The sequence below is a fragment of the Limulus polyphemus genome, unplaced genomic scaffold, assembly GCF_000517525.1.
Source record: "Limulus polyphemus unplaced genomic scaffold, Limulus_polyphemus-2.1.2 Scaffold2107, whole genome shotgun sequence".
Taxonomy (NCBI): Eukaryota; Metazoa; Arthropoda; class Merostomata; order Xiphosura; family Limulidae; genus Limulus; species Limulus polyphemus.
In genome coordinates, this window is record NW_013667717.1 from 177,582 (window position 1) to 189,627 (window position 12,046).

The 12,046-nt window shown below is 34.7% G+C and overlaps 1 protein-coding gene across 1 annotated transcript in view; it reads right to left on the reverse strand.

Annotated features, from left to right (window-relative positions):
• Positions 1-12,046, reverse strand: part of LOC106465975 (forkhead box protein F1-like) — a 41,489-nt gene that overhangs the window by 8,744 nt on the left and 20,699 nt on the right. The gene's annotated exons all lie outside the window — the stretch shown is intronic.

Below are 12,046 nucleotides of genomic sequence, written 5' to 3' on the forward strand. Positions count from 1 at the left end.
GTGTAACTTTGCGCGAAATTCAAAAAACAAACAAACAAACTATCAAATAACTATATCATGGTGATCTATCTTTGCGTAATGTTGTTGTTTGTACATAAACATTATTACGGACCATAAAAAAAAGAACGCTACCAACTGCATCCCTACAACACTAAATCTGCAATTCAAAAAAACTAGTTTGTTTACTCGGAGTATGTCAACTGCAGTTTTAGGCTGGGAAGAAAATGTAACAGATCATTTACGAAACGTTCTTTCCGTAGACCTTAATTCAAGTCGAGGCACAGTTCCTACTCCAAAATAATAATAATAATAATTCAGAATGAGGGATCCAAAAGGAAATAGGAAAGGTCACGTAAAAAGAGTGGGAATAAGGCGGCAAAAATCAGTCTTTAGAAATTTTAGGAGAATCCCACAGGGAACTCATATTCCAAAATGTATCCTAGCTAAACGAACACTCTTATTTTCAATTGGCTGTCGACATGTCATAATTGGTTAAAACCACGCTTCATCAAGTTGAGCAGTGATTAGTCACCCGAGAAGCGAGGTTCGAACGCACAATCATACATCAGAAACACACTTCCCTTCCCGCCCACATTTTAATTTTTTTTTATGCGGTTGTTTGGATTTACAAACACGAGTTGGGTTTAAGATTGGTCTAATCATTGTGTTTCACTTGTCATGCGTGCCTGGTAATTAGAAGTGACAGGCATAAAATGATAATTATTATATCGGAGTTCTCTATAAAAGTTCCTCGGCTGCAGTTCTTTTAGTAAAAAAAATTGATTAAACAGTTTATATATTTTGTTAATATATGACGGGCCGGCATGGCCAGGTGGTTAAGGCGCTTGACTCGCAATCTGAGGGTCGCGGGTTCGAACCCCCGTCACACCAAACATGCTCGTCCTTTCAAAGAGGGAAGGCTGTCAAGTGGGTTGCATCTTTGACGTAAGAAACAGCTTTAGAAACGATGGCAAGCAAGGACTATGGGAATAATAATAAGAAATATATGATGTTCTCAATAAAACTATACAGAAATCTGTAAAGCAATCTAACACGTCTGTCAAAATGTAGAATTACAACAAGTATAGGTTTAGAATAACAACCACTAAAGCAACTACACAATTACGAAAATCCTGCTCATAGTTTCTTATATACCTTGTTTTTTTCACCTTGGAAATAGCTTGAACTTTTAAACACGTACCTTTAATTAACACGCACTTATATTTTGTCTGCAAATACTTTGAAATATATATTGTTTATAATGCTATTCAGGCTCCACTTGACACGGTGAAGGGAGAGCTTAACTCTTCTATAAGATAGTTAATATTTTAATAGTTGTACAAAATAAAGAGGAATGTGCTTATAAATGAAATTTTCAAGCAGTATTCCATTGTGAAAGTTCCTGACACAGAAATATCTAAAAAAATGCTAGTTATTTGTATGAATCGTAAACCTAAATAGGTTTTATGGGTTTCACGAACACAATGAGCTGTTAATTTACCAACAACAACAATTCGTAATATTTAAATCAGAGTTTGCCTCCTAGGATCCTCCGGTGGCTCGTTGTTAAGTCTGAAGATTTATAACACTATAAATTCGGATTTCGATACCCGCAGTGGACATGGCACAGATAGCTCGCTGTGTAGCTTTTTGCTTAACAACAAATAAACGAAAAACTTCCTTCCTAGGATTGGTTTAGGATCGAAACACGTAGGTTTGTTTCTCAGGTCTGAATAAACGATGAACAGGTTTTAACGAAACTTTAAACAAATGACTGTATTAATATGGAAAATTACTAAAATAACTACGTAAGTCAAACCTTGAAATCAACTTATGCATCTCTTGCTTTAATAAGAATTAAAATAGACCATTCAATTCATAACAGATATTGGAATATGGTTTGTTCATGATATTGTATTCGAAATGCGAACAAAGAATTAGTGAGACGATAATTCGTTGATTTTATTTACATGATGGTTATAATAGTGCTGTTATTTTTCTAAAGATACACTTGCATTTTTGCCAACGTCAAGTTAATCTCTGAAGAGAAATATTTTCTAATTTTCCAACTAATTGATATTTTATCTTCCTCCTGGAAGAAATATCGGTTGACTTTCCGGTAAGTCAACATTTTTACTAAGTTTGAAGTAGTGTGCTAACCTGCAAATAGTGTGCTAACCTGCAAATAATGTGCTAACCTGCAAATGAGAAAAAAAAATATTTTCTAGCTTTATGATTAACCACCATTGCTACCATGCCTGAGAAAGTGTGTAAACATAGGAACCCAATATTGGTGTTTGAACATACTTTTAACAATAACGCACCCAAGATTCTGAGAGGCTAGGAACACAAACCCGATTAGGGTTCATCGACCCTGAAAACGTATCGTAGGTCCTCATTATTCTTAGTAGGGGCTACACTATATAGTTAAGAGCTCCCATAGTACGCCTAGCAAGTTGCGTCTTTCTAGCTCATTACCATCCACCATCAGCTCTTAGGCTACTCTTTTACCAATATTGGGATTAACCGTCACATTATCACGCCCCCACTGGCATACAATAGTTCAAGCTGAATTACTCACTAACTAGCAGCACCAAACTTGACATTCGTGCTCAGATACCGTAGAAGGGTTCTCTCCCGGGTTTTAGGGGTATAGACTTCAATAGGGTAACTATAGAAGTAATTAAAGCTAATAGAGGAGCACATTGAAGCTCTCTGTGAATCTTGGTGGGAGAGAGGGGGGTTGAATAGAACGCGGATATGTTATGATAGTGAGAACAATATTTTTTTCATTTCCAGATTAACCACCATTTTTCTAGGATTTGGATAGTGTGTTAACTTATGAACTGAAAAAAATCCTTTCTTGACTTACTTGTAAACCAACATTTTTAATAGGCTCTACAAATGAAGTAACAAAACTTTCTGACTTTCTGATCAATCAACACATTTGTGAAGATTGAGATAAAAGGGAATAAAACTTTCTGATCGACCAACAATTTTAATAGGATTGATATAGTAGATTAGCCTATGAAAGAGATTTTCTAACTCTGTTATTTTTACTTTTTTTTACTTAGATTGAGAAAGTGTGCTAACCTGTGAAAGAGATACCATGCTTTCTGACATTCGATCAACCACTATTTTTACTTGGTCTCAAATAATGTGCTAACCTATGAATGAGAACAATATTTTTTGACTTTCCGAATATCAACCATTTTTGTTAGGCTTGAGTAGTGTACTAGCTTATGAAAGGGATTTATACATTCTGATTTTCCGACCAACCACCATTTTGACTATACTTGAGGTAGTGTCTCAAGCCTTCAACATTTTGTTTGAACACCATAACTTTCTCAGAAAAAAATAAAAAAAGTTACTAATACGTGCCAGAACGTATTATTTATTTGATTTCTCGTGTACACTGTAACATTTATAAGCATAAGATATTGATATGTTAATTTTAGTTTTAACATAGGCTTAAAGCTGGAAGTTCTTATAATACCGAAAGTTGTCCAGTCACGAATAAACCTTTTGCTTATTTAAACATTGCAGTCAGACACGCTTTGGGGATCATTTTACTTTACTTGTCAGTGGAGTAATCACTGCCGAATAGTTTTCTGGATAAACTTGATCCTAGCTCTAGAAACGCCACACACTCTCGACAGCGGGAGAACCCCGGACTATGATAAGGCCTGGTGGGGGATGAGAGGTAAAAAGCCTGGCCTTGCCACCAACGATGCTAAGTAGAACGCTCTAAGTGTTGTCTAGGGAAGCTGCACTTATGTGATGACAAGATTTTGGACTTGGTTCAAAGACTTTGAAATGTATGACTGCAGTGAACATTCTTTTTTCCCTCTCGAAATTCTAAGTGGTAACTTAGTAAACTCATTAATTAAAGTTAAGATATCTCGACAGAGATGAAGATTGGTGGAATCAGTGAAAGAAAATTGAACTTTTGAACACCAGGTGACCGCTTGTGGAGATGACGAGAATATTCGTTTATTCTGACTAAAATCGTATTTTTTTTTTTTGAGGGGGTATATTGGAAAAGTACACGAAATAACCAGTAGAATCATTCCTCAAATGCAATATGTGCACAAATACACACAATAGAAGGTGAACGAAATGTGCATTGAACACCATTTTGGAAAAAAGTCAATAACTACGGGTGAAACGTAAATACATGGGATTTGTTTTAATTAATTATTATATTTTCACATCTAAGGTCCGGCATGGTCTGGTGGTTAGGGCACTCGACTCGTCATATGGGGGTCACGGGTTCGAATTCCTGTCACCGAACATGCCAACCCTTTCAGCAGTGGGGAAGTTATAATGTAATGGTCAATCCCACTATTCTTTAATAAACGAGTAGCCCCAAGAGTTGGCGGTGGGTGGTGTTAACTAGCCGCCTTCCACTGCTACGTGACCTGAAGAGAAGTTGGGAGCCGCCACCATGAAGATCTACCCGACAATCACCGATAAAGCATTATGACTACCAAAAAAAAAAAAACATTCACATTTGTTTCAGCTTTCTGTATGGCTCCATCTAATAACAATAAAATTTCTAGTTGTCTCTAACATGCACGTTGTATTGATTCCCCTGTAGATAAGAAATTCTGCTACAGCCAAAATTATAGAAGCAGAGCACAAGAGTACAATATTAATATGATTTTTCATCATAGATAAACTAATAGGAATTCATAAAGCGAAACGTCTTATTATAGTGTTAAAATGGAAAAAAATCTAATTAATCTAAACTACATTATTATTAGATAATTCGGTAGATAATGATGTTTCGTTTCCATTTACTAACCACGTGATTAAATTAATATGGTATATTAGATAATGTGAAGTTTTCAGCCATTTATTGATGAACCCATGTTATAATACGTAAATAAACGTTGTCATAGCGACAAGCTAACAAATACTAGAACATCTGTTTGCTTTCTTCGAAAGACAAGACCATCTTTAACTCATAATAATATTTTAACGGCTTAAGTCTATAAGAAATATAGCGCTCTATATTCAAACTTATAAAGTGTTGCACTGACGTCCCTCGGTGGGACAGCGGTAGGTCTACAGACTTGTAACGCTAAAGGCCGGGGATCGATTCTTTGCGGTGGACAGAGTAGATATTCCAATGATATCAAATAAATATATGCAAACGCTTTCACTGATTCTTGGAAAATTTAAACAGATATTCGTTGTTGTTTTGCGAGTTTTTCCAATGATTAACGTTCCAAACATCCCAGTGCACTAAAATATTAATGAATACCTTATTTTCGTAAGCAGATACGCAGGTTAAAAATAAACAAAATAACTGAGTAACCGGTCCCAAATTTTAGAACCGTTAAAATGTATCCTTTTACCTAAATTATTGAAATTACAAGTACTGAAAACATGCTTAACAGACAGGAATATCGGCCTTTTTGTACTGAAAACATGCTTAACAGACAGGAATATCGGCCTTTGTGTACTGAAAACATGCTTAACAGACAGGAATATCGGCCTTTTTGTACTGAAAACATGCTTAACAGACAGGAATATCGACCTTTTTGTTGTTTTTTCTCAGGTTTTAGTGTAGTGTTTTGGATAAAGCTAATTAATGGGCTATCTGTGGTCTGCTCACCGCAGGTATCAAAACCAGAATTTTAGTGCTACACCCAAATCTAACATCAATGTTCCTTCGTAAGAATATACACTATTAGAATTTTGGTAATATAACAAATTGTTGTTATTTTTATTGTTTTTAAATGCAGCCAAAGTTTGCTTGTTTGGTTTAATTTCGCATAAAACTAAACGAGGGCTATCTGCCGTCCCTAATTTATCAGTGAAATACTAGAGGGAAGGCAGCTTGTCATTACCATCCACTGCCAACTCTTAGGCTACTCTTTTACCAATAGTGGGATTAACCGTCACATTATCACGCTCCCACGGTTGAAAGGGAGAGCATGGTTGTTTAGATAAGGATTCGAACCCGCGACCCACAGATTGCGAGTCGAACCACCTGGCCATGCCAGGCTCTCTCAGCAGTAAGTCTGAGGGCTTGTTTATAGAAACCTACATTTTATAAACTCAAAAACCTTAAAGTCTACCTCATTAGAAACCCACAAAAAGTGCCTGTTTTGTTTTTATCTCATGCCTCGTGGAAATGAGTAACACAGTGCTCCTATCGTGCAGTATTTTCCTTTGCTAGAACTCAAAAATAGCGCTGAAGCGAACGAGAATTGGTGTGATACGAGCTGACTGTGTGGATATTTAGGGCATTAAAAAACATAGAGGAATGCCAATAAGATCGTTTCTCACTGATTAATAATGATCTGATTGTCCTAAAAGTAACTATTTCGTAATTTGTTTTGATTTTCCACTCTTACAGTTTGTTCGTGGTTTTTGTCGTTGTTGTTGTTTTCTGGATATTCATGTAAAGCTACACAAGAACCATCTGAGCTAGTCGTCCCTAATTTTGAACTGGGAGAAAGCAGCTAGTAGACACCAGACATCCTCATCTCTTTAGCTAATATTGTCTGATCAAATCAGTGGAGTTTCACTGTCACTCTTATAACGCACTCACAACCCAAAAGTGTAGATTACGATTTTTTCATTTTATTTTTTGCAGCTGTATGGCTGGTTGTTTTTAGAGCAAAGCTACATTGGGATATCTGCTGCTTCCACTGCGAGGAATCGAACCCATGATTTTAGCGTTGCAAGTCCGTAAACTTACAGCTGTCCCATCGGGGGACGTTTCTGCGGCAATGAGACGCGAACATTGGATCTGCAGTCTCATTGTCCGACAGACTATTAAAGGCTTGATTTAAAAAGAAAACTATGATAAGATAGATAGAAGGACCCATATATATGAAATCCAAGCTAGCCATTACGGGTCAAATAAAAAAAAATGCGATTAAAGAAAGTTAACTGGATGAAAATGGTGCACTATATATAAATATTATAACTAACTGAATTTCTAAACAGCTTGTTATAAAGTTGAATTTTCATCAAATATTAAAATTAAATGAGCATTTAAATAAAGTTTCATTTAAAGAACTCTGACATAATATTCACAAAGGATGTGCCCCCCCTCCCCAGTGGCACAGCGGTATGTCTGTGGACATACAACGCAAGAATCTGGGCTTCGATACCCGTGGTGGGCAGAGCACAGATAGCCCATTGAGTAGCTTTGTGCTTAATTACGAACAAACACAAAGGATTTATATTAATTTGAATAACATAATTATCCACAGTAATTAAAAAAGCGTCTTAGTATGCCTTTATATTCGATGCCTAAGTTCCTATAATTTTTATACTTTCACAATTTTCAACAGTGTTGTATGTTGGAGAATTTTTTTTACAACTACAGAATAAAGTTGTTGAAAACAGTGTTGTTGCTAAGTGAGATCGGCAAATACCAAATAACGTTGTTGGAAACAGTGTTGTTGCTAAGTGAGCTCGGCAACTACAGAATAAAATTGTTGAAAACAGTGTTGTTGCTAAGTGAGCTCGGCAACTACAGAATAAAGTTGTTGAAAACAGTATTCTTGCTACGTGAGTTCGGCAAATACTTTAATACTTACTAAATCACTTATTAAAACGTACAGTGAGACCTTTTAACAGTTAATAAACCCAACCATACATAAGCTGTCGGCTAAGATCCTGTAGGTCATATTTTTTGCTCCCTTTCTTCTCATGGTATATAAGTTCTATAAAATTATGGTCTATAACACTAATAAACAGCTAAATTAAGTGTACATCTCATTTCTGAAAGAGAATCCGACTCCTGGGGGGTTTGCATCACAGATAAAACACCCTCTGAGGGTGAAAAATAACTATGATTGAAAAAAAAATTATTCGATTTCAGACTAAAGTGCCTTTTCAAATTTATTTCAATTTGTAAGTTTTATTGTTGCGATTTTTGTCTCTTAAAAACATCTAAACGATTCCCCGTAGAAAACTGAAAAGCTCATGTGAGATTATGTTATTAAATTATTATATAAGTATTATATAAAAGCTGTTGATATAATATTTCACTTGGATTAATTGTTTTTTTATAAGTGTGAAAGGGACGCTACTTATTACAATCCACAGCATGGAAATGTCAGTTGAAAAGTAACTAATCAGTTGTGCAGTGTCTTGATATTTGAACAAACGTTTAATAACTGTTTGAAAATATATTTTAATTACACGTGGGTTTGCATACGTTTGATGAATGTTATTAATTTAGTTTTATAGTTAGAGCACGTTCTAAGGATACAGTAATACGGCAGTAATAAACTGTTTTTAATATCAAGTTGCTTAACTGGAGGAGTGATGTCTTTATTAAGTTCTTCTCGAATGAGTTTATGAATAACAAATTAGAAAGTGCGTTTCTTAGAAAATCCACCCAGTAGCTAGTGGTAAGTCTGAGGTCTTATTATGCTACAAACTGAGTTTCGACACCCGTGGTAGGTACAGCACACATAACACATTGTGTAGTTTTGCGCTTGACACCAAACAAATTATTTGAGCTTTTCTTAGTTTTTATAAATAAGTTTGTATATACATACAATTGTATAAGCCCTTTTATCAAGATTAATAATTAAAAAGTTTACTTACAAAATTACTACATTGTATATACAACCATGTTAAAGCTCTTGATAGATTCATATTCTACAAAAAATACCTTAGTTTTAATTCTTATTCTACTATGAATAGAATACTAGTGTGCTTATTTTTTTCAAATGTTGTCGAAACAAGAAGCTATACCTTTTATTTAAAGGTCGAAACAAAACAAACACCAACTCACCTTATACAAGAAAGTGGTTTTTAAGGTATTTAAGAGCTTATATACAGTTGTTTTTGGGTTTTTTAAAATGCAAGAATAAGTTGATTACTATCAGTGCTAACATGGAACTTTAAGTTCATTACTACCAGTGCTAACACGGAACTCTTAGTTGATTACTATCAGTGCTGACAAGGAATTCTTAGTTGATTACTATCAGTGCTAACACGAACTTTTAGTTCATTACTACCAGTGTTAACACGGAACTCTTAGTTGATTACTATCAGTGCTAAGATGGAACCGTTAGTTGATTACTATCAGTGCTAACACGGAACTCTTAGTTGATTACTATCAATGCTAACACGGAACTCTTGTTGATTACTATCAGTGCTAAGATGGAACTGTTAGTTGATTACTATCAGTGCTAACACGGAACTCTTGGTTGATTACTATCAGTGCTAAGATGGAACTGTTGGTTGATTACTATCAGTGCTAACATGGAACTTTTAGTTGATTACTATCAGTGCTAACATGGAACTCTTAAAAGCAAAGTATGATATTTAATACTTATACATTATGTAGTTTTTGTTTTTATCAATATTTTAACACGCTTGTTATTTACTTTCTGTATTTTACAAAGTTAATGCTTTTTATTTTGATCAAACTCACATTTTAGTTTAAATGCGGAACATATACTGAAGGAATCAGTACTGGCTCAAACTAAGCCCTCACAATGATCAAATTCGTCTAGTTTTTTTTCACGAAAAACGATGGTCTGGATGAATACTACAGATATTCCGTAAGCTATATTGAAGACATTTTTGCCGTATTAAGATACAAAAGTCGTGATTCAGTGTTTCTTCAATACTTATCGTAAGTCTACTTTTACATAATAGCACTTTTGTAACTAAAACTTTTAATTTAATGATAAAATCTTGTTTTCTCTGTTTCAGGTATTCGCTCCAAGCTAGACATTTACGTTTTGCTTTAGCCTATCCTAATCTTCAACTAGCAGTAAGCAGCACCCACCATCAACACTTGTAGTATTCTAATCGAAGAGTGGTATTTGACCCTAGTTTTTATCATGTACCAAGAGTCAAAAAATAAAAAAGGCGATTTTTTTATGATTTTCTGTTTAAGGATTGAGTTTGGTACACTGACCAAGTAGCCACACCTGACCCAAGTAGCCAGCCACACCTGACCCAAGTAGCCACACCTGACCCAAGTAGCCACACCTGACCCAAGTAGCCACACCTGACCCAAGTAGCCACACCTGACCCAAGTAGCCCCACCTGACCCAAGTAGCCAAACCTGACCCACGTAGCCACACCTTACCCAAGTATCCACACCTGACCCAAGTATCCACACCTGACCAAGTAGCCACACCTGACCCAAGTTGCCACACCTGACCCAAGTAGCCACACCTGACCCACGTAGCCACACCTGACCCACGTAGCCACACCTGACCCAAGTAGCCACACCTAACCCACGAACCTTGTGAAGCAGATTTGTAATATTATAAATGACTAGGAAGTGCTTCTTAAACTAGTAAAAAACGTTAAGAAATTTTGGAAAAGCAATGAACTTCGTAATTTTTTCACTGATAATATATTCTTCCAAAACTTAACAAACCTACCAGATCTCTAATAATTATTTTAAGTAACATTCATAAAAGGTGATTACCAATGTTACACTGTGCACGAAAACATCATCTTACATTCAAAAGTAAGTCAATTGGATGTACATATCCACAAGCACAGTTAGGGTGTATTCTCAAGGTAATCATTCAAAAATTTATATTGTGTTTCTTTGTTGGTGGTTTGATAAAATTTTAATCACCTCTTTCATAACAGAGATCGAACTCAGAATTCTATTGTTATACACCTGGGAGACCTTTGACAAAGAACATTTGTTGGATATTTCTTGTTTTACCCCTTGTTATTAGGTTCAGTCTATACATGTATAGAAATTCCAATGGGAATGTTTTAGGATATTCACTGGAATTAACTGGAATAAGCAAATCTAAATTGACTGATATGGATAACTTCACATTTCGCAGATGCTGGGAGCCCATAATGTAAATACATGTACCACAACAACGAGGAGCTTTTTAACGTTACACCGTATATTATAATACTTGTTATTTCCTAAAAAAAATGGCATCTGATTAAAATAACCTTTATTCAAAAATGCTAATACTAAGAAAATCTTCAATTTTTTGTTTGTTTCACTCAAAATTAATGTTTCAAAAGGTTAAAGAAACGAGGCCTAGCTTAAATTCTATTATCTATGATTTCCGTATAATTATTATGATAACTGGTTACTTTATTTACTGTATTGGGTCAAAGTCGCCCCTATAGAATCATAAATGAACGTAAAACAAGTTATTTAACTTATTTCGACTCTGCACAAAGCACTACTTTCGACTTAAGTAAATAACTATAAAAGTATTAATTAACAAAATGTCAAGGACGACACCGTGGTTTGAGGTTCTTTCCTTCAGTACTATGTTGTAGACAGACGAATATATACGAAAGGCTACACTAAACGTACTCGACTAACATCATCGTCATTTAACATATTTTTACAGATTTCAAACTTAAGGTACTATCCGGATGACATTAAAAAGGACATGTTTTCATTCTGCAGATTTTTACTATATTACTTTAAAAACCAGTCTTGATACGTGCACTAATACAGAACATTGGATATAGAGTGTAGCATTTTATGATACCACCAGATTATGGAAATTAACTAACTATCAAAAATATCCATGAATTACTGAATATTTTACATTTAAACTCTGTATTCATCGGATTAAGAAGGGTGAAGTACAAACTAGCAGTTTAGGAGATTTGGAAAAGGCATGTCTGGAATTCAGATTTACAGTATATATATATAATATCAACTACCTATTTAATTAAAGCAAAACTAAAAATCAACCTAATAATGAGTATAGAGTAAAACTAAAAAATCAATCTAATAATGAGTATAGAGTAAAACTAAAAAATCAATCTAATAATGGGTATAGAGTAACACTAAAAAATCAACCTAATAATGAGTATAGAGCAAAACTAAAAAATCAACCTAATAATGAGTATAGAGTAAAACTAAAAATTCAATCTAATAATGAGTATAGAGCAAAACTAAAAAATCAACCTAATAATGAGTATAGAGTAAAACTAAAAAATCAATCTAATAATGAGTATAGAGCAAAACTAAAAAATCAACCTAATAATGAGTATAGAGTAAAACTAAAAAATCAATCTAATAATGAGTATAGAGCAAAACTAAAAA